The sequence below is a fragment of the Marmota monax genome, unplaced genomic scaffold, assembly GCF_021218885.2.
Source record: "Marmota monax isolate L192 unplaced genomic scaffold, Marmota_monax_Labrador192_F-V1.1 WCK01_AAM20220418_F8-fsc00034, whole genome shotgun sequence".
Classification (NCBI taxonomy): domain Eukaryota; kingdom Metazoa; phylum Chordata; class Mammalia; order Rodentia; family Sciuridae; genus Marmota; species Marmota monax.
Window position 1 is genome coordinate 9,571,891 of NW_026693934.1, and position 10,634 is coordinate 9,582,524.

A 10,634-nucleotide genomic window follows, 5' to 3' on the forward strand; every position below is an offset into this window, starting at 1 on the left:
GAACAACTTTGCTGGCAACTGGCAACAGAGGTGTTCAGAGAAGTGGGAATGAGAGAAACGTGGGGCCCATAGAGCACTGTAAGCCTTTTCTGCTTCATTCTCAATGTAATAAGAACCATTATCCCAAGTCACTTAAGAGAGGGACTTGTATGAAATCCACATGCAAGTGTGGATCCACAGATTCTAAGGAGAAGTCTGTTATATTTGTCACATTTAGAAAGGTGAGGGTGGTGTAGACCAGGATAGTCATGGATAAACCAGTAAGATTCTGAATAGATGGATTTGTTGATGGATTAACTTTTAGGAAAAAAAAAAAACAACAGGGAGTAGAATTGTCCAGGAGTGTCCTCCATGAAGACTAATGAAGAGAGAGGAAGGTGGTGAGCAAAGGAAATGAACCAGAATATGGCATTCGTAGCATTTATTCAAAGGGCTTAGGAAGTTTCAGAGAGGAGGGAAAGATGGGGCTTGGGAAATAGCAGTGGGGAACAAGCAGAACCCAGCACCCATTTCTGAGGAATGGGCATTATGTGAGGTGCTGGAGCACATACAGGGTGGTAGAGGAATAAGTAATTGTCTTCAGGGGAAAGTGACGATCCGTTTAGAACAAGAGAGTGAAGGGACTTTTCAGAGAAGAGATTTACTGTACAGCAGCAGATCTTGCTAATGAGAGTTTGTTTTTAACACATGGAACAGAGCTGAAGGGCCTGGGTGGTGGTGGCCGGGTAAGAGATTGGGTAAGATTAAGGAAAGGAAGAACTCGATGGAAAATCCATGTGAGGAGCCCCTTGGGCTCCTTGTTAGGACAAGAAGAGGCATATGGCACAATGCAGTTATTCCTAATGGTCGGTGAGGAGAAGGACCAATTATTTCGCTTCTCTGAGACTGCTCTCCTAGGCTCCTTAACAGTGCTGAGGCATAATTAAATTACATGTCCTTCAGGATTAAATAGCATCCCTTGCAAGTTACCTGGAAACTTTTGACAGATGTATATCTGTTCCCCGAGTCTTATGCCATCATTAATAATGAAAGAAAAATTGGTCACATCAATCCACTCGCCACAGAATCTCAGCTATCTGTTCCAGGAGATCTGGCAAAGTGCAGTGTCTCTAATGATATTGCACTTCTCCTCTTAGTTCTTTTTCCTGTCTCTTTTTCCTTAATCTGATTTTAAGATGTCCTTGTATTACAGCAGTTTGCCTGAGTTGTCTTTGTGCTTCCCCAAGATGTTTCTTTTTTTTTTTTTAATCCAATTTATAGAATGGATCTTTGCCTGGACCTGGGGGGTAGAAGATTTTTCTGTACCTCCCTGTAATTTAAAGTTTTTTACTTTGCAGGAGAAGGGAGTCTGGTGTAGCAGTAAGTGTTTTAAATCTATCCCCTGGTCGCAGTTCATATGTTCTCGCCTAGCCCACTAAAAGGTGCTTTCCGTAGTCTTCTGCCCAGTTCTCAATCTTTTCTGGGGGGTCTGATAGAGGTATGATGAAAAGAGCTTGTAAATGATAGAAAGCTTTCACTGTGTCTGAGATCCTGACAATTTCAGCTGGTATGGTAGCACATAGCTAATTTTTAAAAAATACATGAAGATTTTTTAACTAATTTTTTCTTTTCTTTCTTTTATGTACCTTTATTTCATTTTAAATTAAAAATAGTAATTGCATATGCTTAGGGGGTAAAAAGTGATATTTCAGTACATGAATACATTGTGGAATGATTAAATCAGAGTAATTAGCATATTCATCACCTCAAATATTTATCATCTCCTTGTGGTCAGAACACTTAAAATCCTCCTTTCAAAAAGCTATTTTGAAATATATATTATTATTAAATATAGGCCCCTTATGGTCAAAAGATTACATGTATTCTTATTCTTTGTATTTAACTACAACTTTGTATTTAACCCATTGACCAACATCTCCCCATCCCTGTCTACCACTCCCTGCCAGCCTTTGACAAACACTATTCTACTCTGTTCCTATTAATTTGACTTTTTTAGATTTCACATATGTGTGAGATCATATGATATTTGTCTCTTTGTAGCTGGCTTATATCATTTAACATAATATCCTCTTAATTATCCATGTAGTTTCAACTGACAGAATTTCTTCCCTCTTAAAGGAGGAATAGTGTTCCATTCAGAGAATGCATTGCCATACACCACATTTTAAAACTCTATTCATTTGTTGATGGACATTCAGATTGTGTCTATAATCATGAGAGTACAGAATTCTCTTTGGTATACTGATCTTATTATCTTTGGCTATACACCCAGTAATAGGATTGCTGGTTCATATGGTAAGGCCAGTAAATCAAGAAGACATAACCACATATGAATCCAATAACTGAACCGAAAATTACATGAAACAAAAACTGAAAGGCTTAAAAGAAGAAACAGAAAATTCAACGATAAGATTGAAGTCTCCAATATCCCACATTTAAAGACAGAACAGAGGAGATTCAAGATGGTGGATTAGAGGAAGGCTGCATTTTCAATTTCTCCATGGCTTAGAATTCAAGCAGTGGGAGTACTGCTTCTCAGTGTGGTGGGTTAAAGAGGAATTTCACCAAAATTCAATGTTGGACAGTCAGAGTGTCTTACGGGCTCAAAAATTTTGGTGCATTGAACAAAGAACAAGAGAAGATATATCAGAGCCAAGCCTGTTGCAGCAGTATCAGTGGTGCTGATTCACCACAGAGGGGACGGTTAACACAAGGCAGCACAACAGATAGACTGGAAAAAGCCTATATATCAGAAAAAGCAGTCAGAACTTTGCTGATCCAGAGGCTGCACAGCAAGCTGGTGTTTGAAAGGTGCTCTGTTTCTCAACTGGCAGATGGAGAGCTGAGGTGGGAGCCATCTTGAGGCAGCCATGCTTCAGCTTGCTGCTGAGGGAGCCAGGGAAATCAGAGAAAGCATCGCCACACTGCCCCAGAAAGCGCCTGACATGCGGCCTGAGGTGTTATGGCAGAACATGAGTAAAACAGGCATAAAGAAGATTGTACCGAAGGGAATCCAAGTTCAAAAAACAAAGAGGAGTCCAACTCACTTTCCCTTTGAACCTGGGGGCTCATGTGAGCAGCTGGAGAGGGTTGGGAATCTGAACAGGTGGGAGTGAACACACTCGGGGACTAAAGATGAAAATGGGCATGTTTGTGGGCAGCAGAATGTGTGGAGGGTTGGCTCTGCCGCCTGGGAGTAGAATTTTGGGTGGTTCCTGAGATTTACAGTCCCAGCAAAGATCAGCATCTTTTGGGCCCTAGGGGTGTGTTGATCTATTTTCTCCAGAGCAGATACCATCCATCAAAGTCTCTAAGACCTAAACACCAGCCACCAGAGCTCCCCTCATAGAACTCAGTTGCAGCCCCACCCTGGGAATGCATTGATCTGGTCTGTGCAGACAAAACAGATCAGATTGACAGCACTTACCATTTCATCCTACCTTATACTGGTGAGAAGGGAAGATGATAACTATTTCAACCAGCTTCAGTCTTAGGCCACTCCAATTGGCAGCTCAGTAAGCAACACAAAAAAGAGAAAAGGGTTAAACCACCAGCTGCCCTTGCTCTCTCTTTCTCTTAGCAAGAAGAAATGGAAAGAAGGACAGCTGGGCAAAAGCTGTGGCCATTTATTACTGTCAACTGTTTGGACCACCTCAGTGGATTTGATTCTTTTATTTTTCATAAATGCCCCCCCCCAATATTTTTTTGGTGTTTTTGCTGTGCTGATTTGTTTGTGGGCATGCATACATATCATTTATTTTTTTCTCATTTTTATAATTTTTGAACATGGTTATTTTTACTTACCTTGCCTTTGGGGAGTTAAGGGTTTTGCCTTTATGTTCTTGCTTTGCTTTTGTTTGTTTTTACTATTTTTCTCCTCTTCTTTACAGCCATCAATTGCTACATCTCTTCTGCATTCTCCTTGTAAATCTTGAATGTTGCAAACTCTCTTCGGACTCCTTATCATATTTTCTTTTTCTCTTAATGAACTATATTTTGCCATATTTTAGATTTGTTTGGTTTACATAACTCCTGTTCACACCATTCAATTTGTTGAAATTATTACTGATGCAGACGACATAGTTGACACCTGTTGTTTACGGTAATAACAGATGTAGTTCATGGTTATTTATCATTTTTGCTGTTGGCAATTGCTTATCCCATCAGTCCTGTTTTTGTAGTAATCAGTGTTATAGATATCATAGTAAATGGGAGGTGTTTATTTTAATGCTGTTTATTATTTGTATCTGTTGTTGCTATTGTTTGCTTCTCCCTTTTCTTTCAGGTGCTGGCAACCTACAGGAATACTACAAGTTCACAGGGTAGAGACTGTTGCTGAACTAAACTCTGCCAAAAGACCATGTGCCTTATTATATGCACATTAGTGAAACTCATATCTCTACTTTACATATTCCAGAAACATTATTGACACTCAAATTATTGCTATACTTCTATTACAAAGTATACAAGAGACAACAACCCCAACTAAGGACAATAGCCCAAGTAACAGTGGCTAGGTGGGTCCTTAAGATTCAACTTACATGCATCCAGAACTCAGCAAAACAGAGAATATGAATACCACACCTTTAAGTTGTCTCAATATAGATCACTCTAGGACACTTTGATGAAAGAAGGCTATACCCTAAAAAGGCTCACACATAAGAGTGGGAGAGAAATCCATTCCAACAGAAGCATACAACCTAACATAGAATAAAAGAAATATGAAAGATTAAGGTAACACAATGCCTCCTTAAATTCATAATTCAACAATTACTGACTCCAAAAATATCGAAGTGGACGAAATATCAGATGAAGAATTCAAAAGAATGATTATAAAAATAATCAATAAACCCTAAGAGGATACAGAAAGACAATGAATCAAGAAAGTCAGTATAATGAATTAATGAAAAATTCAATAAAGTATCGATATTAAAAAAGAATCTGACAGAAATCTTGGAAATGAAAGACACAATAAATCAAACACAATGTTCAGTTGAAAGTACCTCTACTAAAATAGAACATGCTGAAGACAGAATCTCAGAGCTAGAAGACAAGTGGCCAGCCTTGAACATTTAGACAGAATTAAAGAAAAGGAAATAATTATAATAAGAATATACAAGAATTTAGGGAAAACATTGAGAATGTGATCGACATTCAGATACAGAAGACATTCAGAACCCTAAATAAACAAGAACAAAAACGAATTTCTATACAACACATTATAATTAAAACTCCTAACATATAAAACAAGGATAGAAATGGAAAACCCTCAAGGGAGAAACATCAGGTCACATTTAGAGGAAAGCCAATTAGAATCACTTCTGATTTCTTAGCAAAACTCGAAAATCCAGGAGGGCTTGGAATGGTATGTTCCAAGCCCGGAAAGAAAATAATTGTCAAACAGATTGCTATATCCAGCAAAGCTATCCTTTAAAATCAAAATAAGACATAAAAATCTTCCAATGTAAGCAGAAACTAAAAGAAATCCATGACTACTAAACTGTCACTTCAGAACTTAAAGAAATATTCCACACAGAAGAAATCAAAAACAAATCCCAGAGCTCACAAATGAACAAATCTCATTTGAAAAGTAGCTAAGCAAATGAGAAACAGAAATTGAACACTAGAAATAAATCAAAAAGGCAAGAATTAATAAACATATCCTTATAATAACATTGAATATAAATGGTCTCACTGCTCCAATTAAAAGACATAGGCTGGCAGAATGGATTTAAAAGCAAGACTCAACTATATGCTGTTTGCAAGAGACATCTTACAAGAAAAGACTGCCACGGATTGAAAGTGAAAGAATGGAAATTGATATACCATGTGAATGGAGCCCTCAAACAAGCACTCTCACATCTGATTAAGCAGACTTCAAACCAAAATTTACCACTTCATATGGGAAAGGGAACAATCCAACAAGAAGATATAATGATATTAAATATTTATGCCCCAAGCATAGGTGCAATTAATCACATAAAAGAGACACTACTTAAAAGTAAAGCCTCAGATAGTCCCCAGTACAATAATACTAGGTAATTTCAAAACACCTATCTTAACAATAGATAGGTCATCCAGATAGAAACTCAGAAAAGGCTTTTGTTGAAAAGATATCTGTATACCCATGTTTATTGCAACACAATTCACAATTTAAAAAAAAAAGAACAAAACCTTGAGCTGGCAGTATCATGAATGGAACTGGAGATCATAATGTTAGGTGAAATAAGCCAGGCACAGAAGGAAAAACACTTCATAATTTCATTTATGTGTGGAATCTAAAAAATCTGAATTCATGGAAGTAAAGAATAGAATAATGTTTTACAGAGGTTGAAAGAGTGGGAGAGAGTGTAGAAACAGAAACATTATTTAGTGGGTACCAACACAAGAGGAATTAATTCTGAAGTTCTATTACAAAGGAGAATGATTACAAATAACAATAGTGTATCATATAAGTCAAAATAACTAAAAGGTGATTTTTAAAAGTTCTCATCACAAAGCAAAGATAGAGATAACATAACTATCCTGAGTTAATCATCTCTCAGTGTACATAGGTACAAAGATATCACACTGTACCTGATAAATAGGTGCAATTACTACCTGTTAATTAAAAATAAATAAAAAGAAAATGAACTAAGGGAAAATTAATACCTAGAAGTGAGGCTCTTACTATGGTTAGTATTTGAAAATGTCAATATGATTTCAAAATTGGGTACTAGAAGCTGGAAGAATTCGGAAGACCAGGCTAGAAAAAAATCTATATTGTCATGAAGAGAACATTAAGGTTTATTCTGGTATCAGGTCAATAGAAGAAAGATGTAAGGAAGTCTGGATCCTAAATATTACTTAAGTGGTCATCATCAGAATGTTGATAGAAATATGAAAAGAAAGGCCATTCTGGTGAGGCCTTGGATGGAAATGAGGAACAGTTATTGGAAATGGAGTAAAGGCCACCCTTATCACACAGCTTCCAAGAACTTGGCTGCATTGTGTCCTCACTCTAGGATTTTATAGAATGCAGAAAAGTGATGAAGTAAGACGTCTGGTGGAAGAAAGAGCTGAGCCACAAAGCACTTCAGGCTTCTGTGTGGCTGTGTTTAAGGGTATGTAATGAGTTCTAAGAGGAAAGACATTACTTAAAGATGAAACGTGTAATTAAAAAGGAAACAGAGAGGAGAGATTTGGAAAATTTACAGCCTGGCTATATAGAGTGAAGAAACATGATTAAGAGAGCAAATCAAGGGTGTGGCCAAGGGATCATTTGCTAAGGGGATTAGCATGGCTAGATGGGAGCCAGATGGTATTCACCAAGGCAAGGAAAGAAAAAGAGCTGAAGGTATTTTAAAGATCTTGCAGGCTATTGGTCCCATTACAGGCCAACAGGCCTAGGACAGCAGAATGCTTTCAGGGGATGGGCCTGGGCTTCCCTTCACTGGTTTACTGCCTTAGGACTCTGATCCAAATCTCCAGGGTGGTGCTCCTTAGCTATTCTAGCCATGGATTCAGGTGTAGTTTGCACTGCTGTTGTGGAGAGTGCAAACAATAAGCCCAGGTGATATGCAAGTTCACAGAATGCAAGAGCTGTGGGGACACAGTGACCTCCACCTATATTTCAAAGACTGTTGTCATCAGCTTGGGGACCAGACTCTGTCATGACTCCTCCTTGGGGAGGAGTCATGACAGAGTACCTACTAAGGAAATGCTGAGTGGAAATGTATGTAGATAGTCTTCATGAGAGTATTGTCTAGTAGCCATGAGGTGGGACAAATTTCAAGACAACAGAACTGTAGGGAGACCAGAATGCAATGCCACCCTAGGGAACTTCAGGCATAAGATTCCAACTCCTGAAACAGTCCAGTGTACCCAGCAAACCTGTGGAGGTGGGGTTGTCTGAGGTTTCAGAAGACAACTCCCATATAATATGCCAGGATGTGAGACATGGAGTCAAAGGAGAATATTTTCCCAAATTAATACTTAATATGGTTTCCCTGTTGTGTTTTGGACTCCCTTGGGTCCTGTTTTTCCTTTCATCTTGCTTACTTATCCCTTCTGGAATGGTAATGTCTCTCCTATGACTGACTGTCCTACCAATGTATTTTGGAGCATATAACTCATTTCGATTTCTCAGACTGAGTATCAGAAGGGAATTGCCTTCTGATGAATTATGCCTCAAGCCTCACTCATATCTGATTTAGATGACACTCTGGACTTTAGACCTTCAAGTTGATGCTGGAATGATGTAAGAGTTTTAAGACAATTGGTATGAAAGAAATGTAATTTTTAGATGAGAAAGACATGAGTTTGCCTGCAGAAGGTGGCTCTGGTTTGAATGTATTCTCCAAATTTCACATAGAAACTTAATTTGCATTGTGACGGTATTAAGAGGTGGGACATTTAAGAGGTAGCTAGGTCCTGGGGAACTGCCTTCCCAGATAAATTAAGATCAGTATCATGAGAGTGGGTTCCTTATAAAAGGATAAATATAGACTCCATCTCTCTCTCACCATACGATGCCATCTACCATGTTATGATGCAGCAAGAAGGCCCTCACCAGATGTGGCCCCTTGGTCTTGAACTTACTGGCCTCCAGAACTGTGTGCCAAATGAAATTCTGTTCTTTGTAATTTACCCAGTCTGCCTTATTACGTTATAGCAGAAAATAATTAACTAAGACAAACATCATATGTTCATAGCACATAGAGCCTTCTCTAGAACTTTACCCCAACCTTGAAAGGTGTTGACACCTATTTGATGCTGAAATTAAGTCTTTAAAGGTCATTCCCCTGTTCTACCAAGCCAGTTTCTTCAGGATAGTAGGTAACATGCTAATAAGTCTGTGGTAAGTTCTAGGAGTTTTGGATTATTGCCACAATTTTTTTTTTGGCTATGAAGTAAGTTTTTTAATCAGAATCAATGCTGTGTGGAATACCATTATTGTGAAGAAGGCATTACATAATACTATGGGTGGGATAGTTTGGCGTAAGTATTATGCACAAGAAAGGCAAATCCATACCCATTGTAAATGTTCATTCTAGTAAGAACGAAATTCTGTCCAACATAGCTAACCTACCACCAGGTGGCTGATTCACCACCCTGGAGAACAGTGCCATCTCATTTTGGACTCAATGTTGGTTTCTGCTGCTGGCAGATTATATACTCAGAAGTAACTGTAGCTAGGCTAAGTGGAACTTATATACATTTGGTGTGCCATGAACTTCAACTTCAAGGGTGAAACCTATGCATAACCACTCTTCCTGCCATCATGGCCTCTTGGTTCATCCACTTGTTGTGAGATTGACAGGGATGGCTGGGGAAAGAGGTTGACTGTATCCACAGAATGCGCTAAACTCTCCACTGGATTATTAAAATTTCCTTCTGATAATTCTACTATTTTTGTAAATAGTCACATAAGACACAAATATCTACATGTTTTTTAACCTACTCAGGGAGATCAATCCACATATATCTAAAATTTCCTTGTCTCCAATTTTTTCATATATATTCCTTCCAAATATTTTGACAATCCAGCTAACATTTTGGCCCCAATTGAATCATCATAGCCATTGGTATTCTCATTGGTGCTTTAATTCTTCTGTCCACTATGGTAACCATACCCACCACTCTTTGGGTAATATATTGTCACCCCTTGGCTCCGGAAACCCTGGCATCTGTTATTTTCATTGCATTGATGAGGTCAGAGTCTTAATCATTGCCTAAAATCCCTTGTTGCATTGAGGATTATGCTTTCAGTACATGAGCTTTTGGGGGACATTTCAGATACAAACCATAACACATATATTTCTTAATTTTACTTTCAATATACATATATATTAAAGGCTGCTGTTCTTCTTTATGCAAAGAAAAATCATTACTCTTTTTCCCTAGGCATCAAATTGTGCATATAGGTAGGTCCTTCCTGGGACCAAGCAATTTAACACCAGTAGGAAAGCTTTTGTAATCTGGTACTATGTTTTATTATACCACCAATTAACTTGCCATTTTATATCGCCCTTCAATGTTTTCAATCTTTTTCATTCTTGGACCATATCAAACTGGGAGAAATTATAACTCTGGCTCATTCAAGATATCAATTGATATAATTGTACTATTTTATTGCCTGGAATTTGGTCCTTCAATAAAAGTGGTGTTTTGCTATAAATACTGTGGTTACTTGTTATATTAAAGAAAATATAAGGAGGATGAACATGCATTGTTAGAGAATAGAAAGAAGACAACAAAATGCAGGATTCAAATGGGGGATTCTAGGCTTGGAGCTTATAGGCATTTTGAAGGAAGGAACATTCCTATCTGTCTTCTCTGAACCTGCATTGTCCCCAGAGTCTACCCTGTGGAAAACTCACTTTGGGTGTGTTGGGTTACCTGTCACAGCTGCTGCTCTGGTTGGTACACATGCTGTTCAAGTTTCCTTTCATCTTATTCTATTCACATGGCGCCTCCATCCCATGCCCCAGTTTTCCCAAGGTGCCTCAAGATGACTGGTCACTACTGGGTTGATATGTTTCCATCTTCCTTCAGGAAAACCGTCATATTGTAGAAGGGAACTCTCTTACTGCTGATCTATAGATGGCAGTGGGTCACAGCATGTGACGACAATGAGATTTGGAGGGTGCACT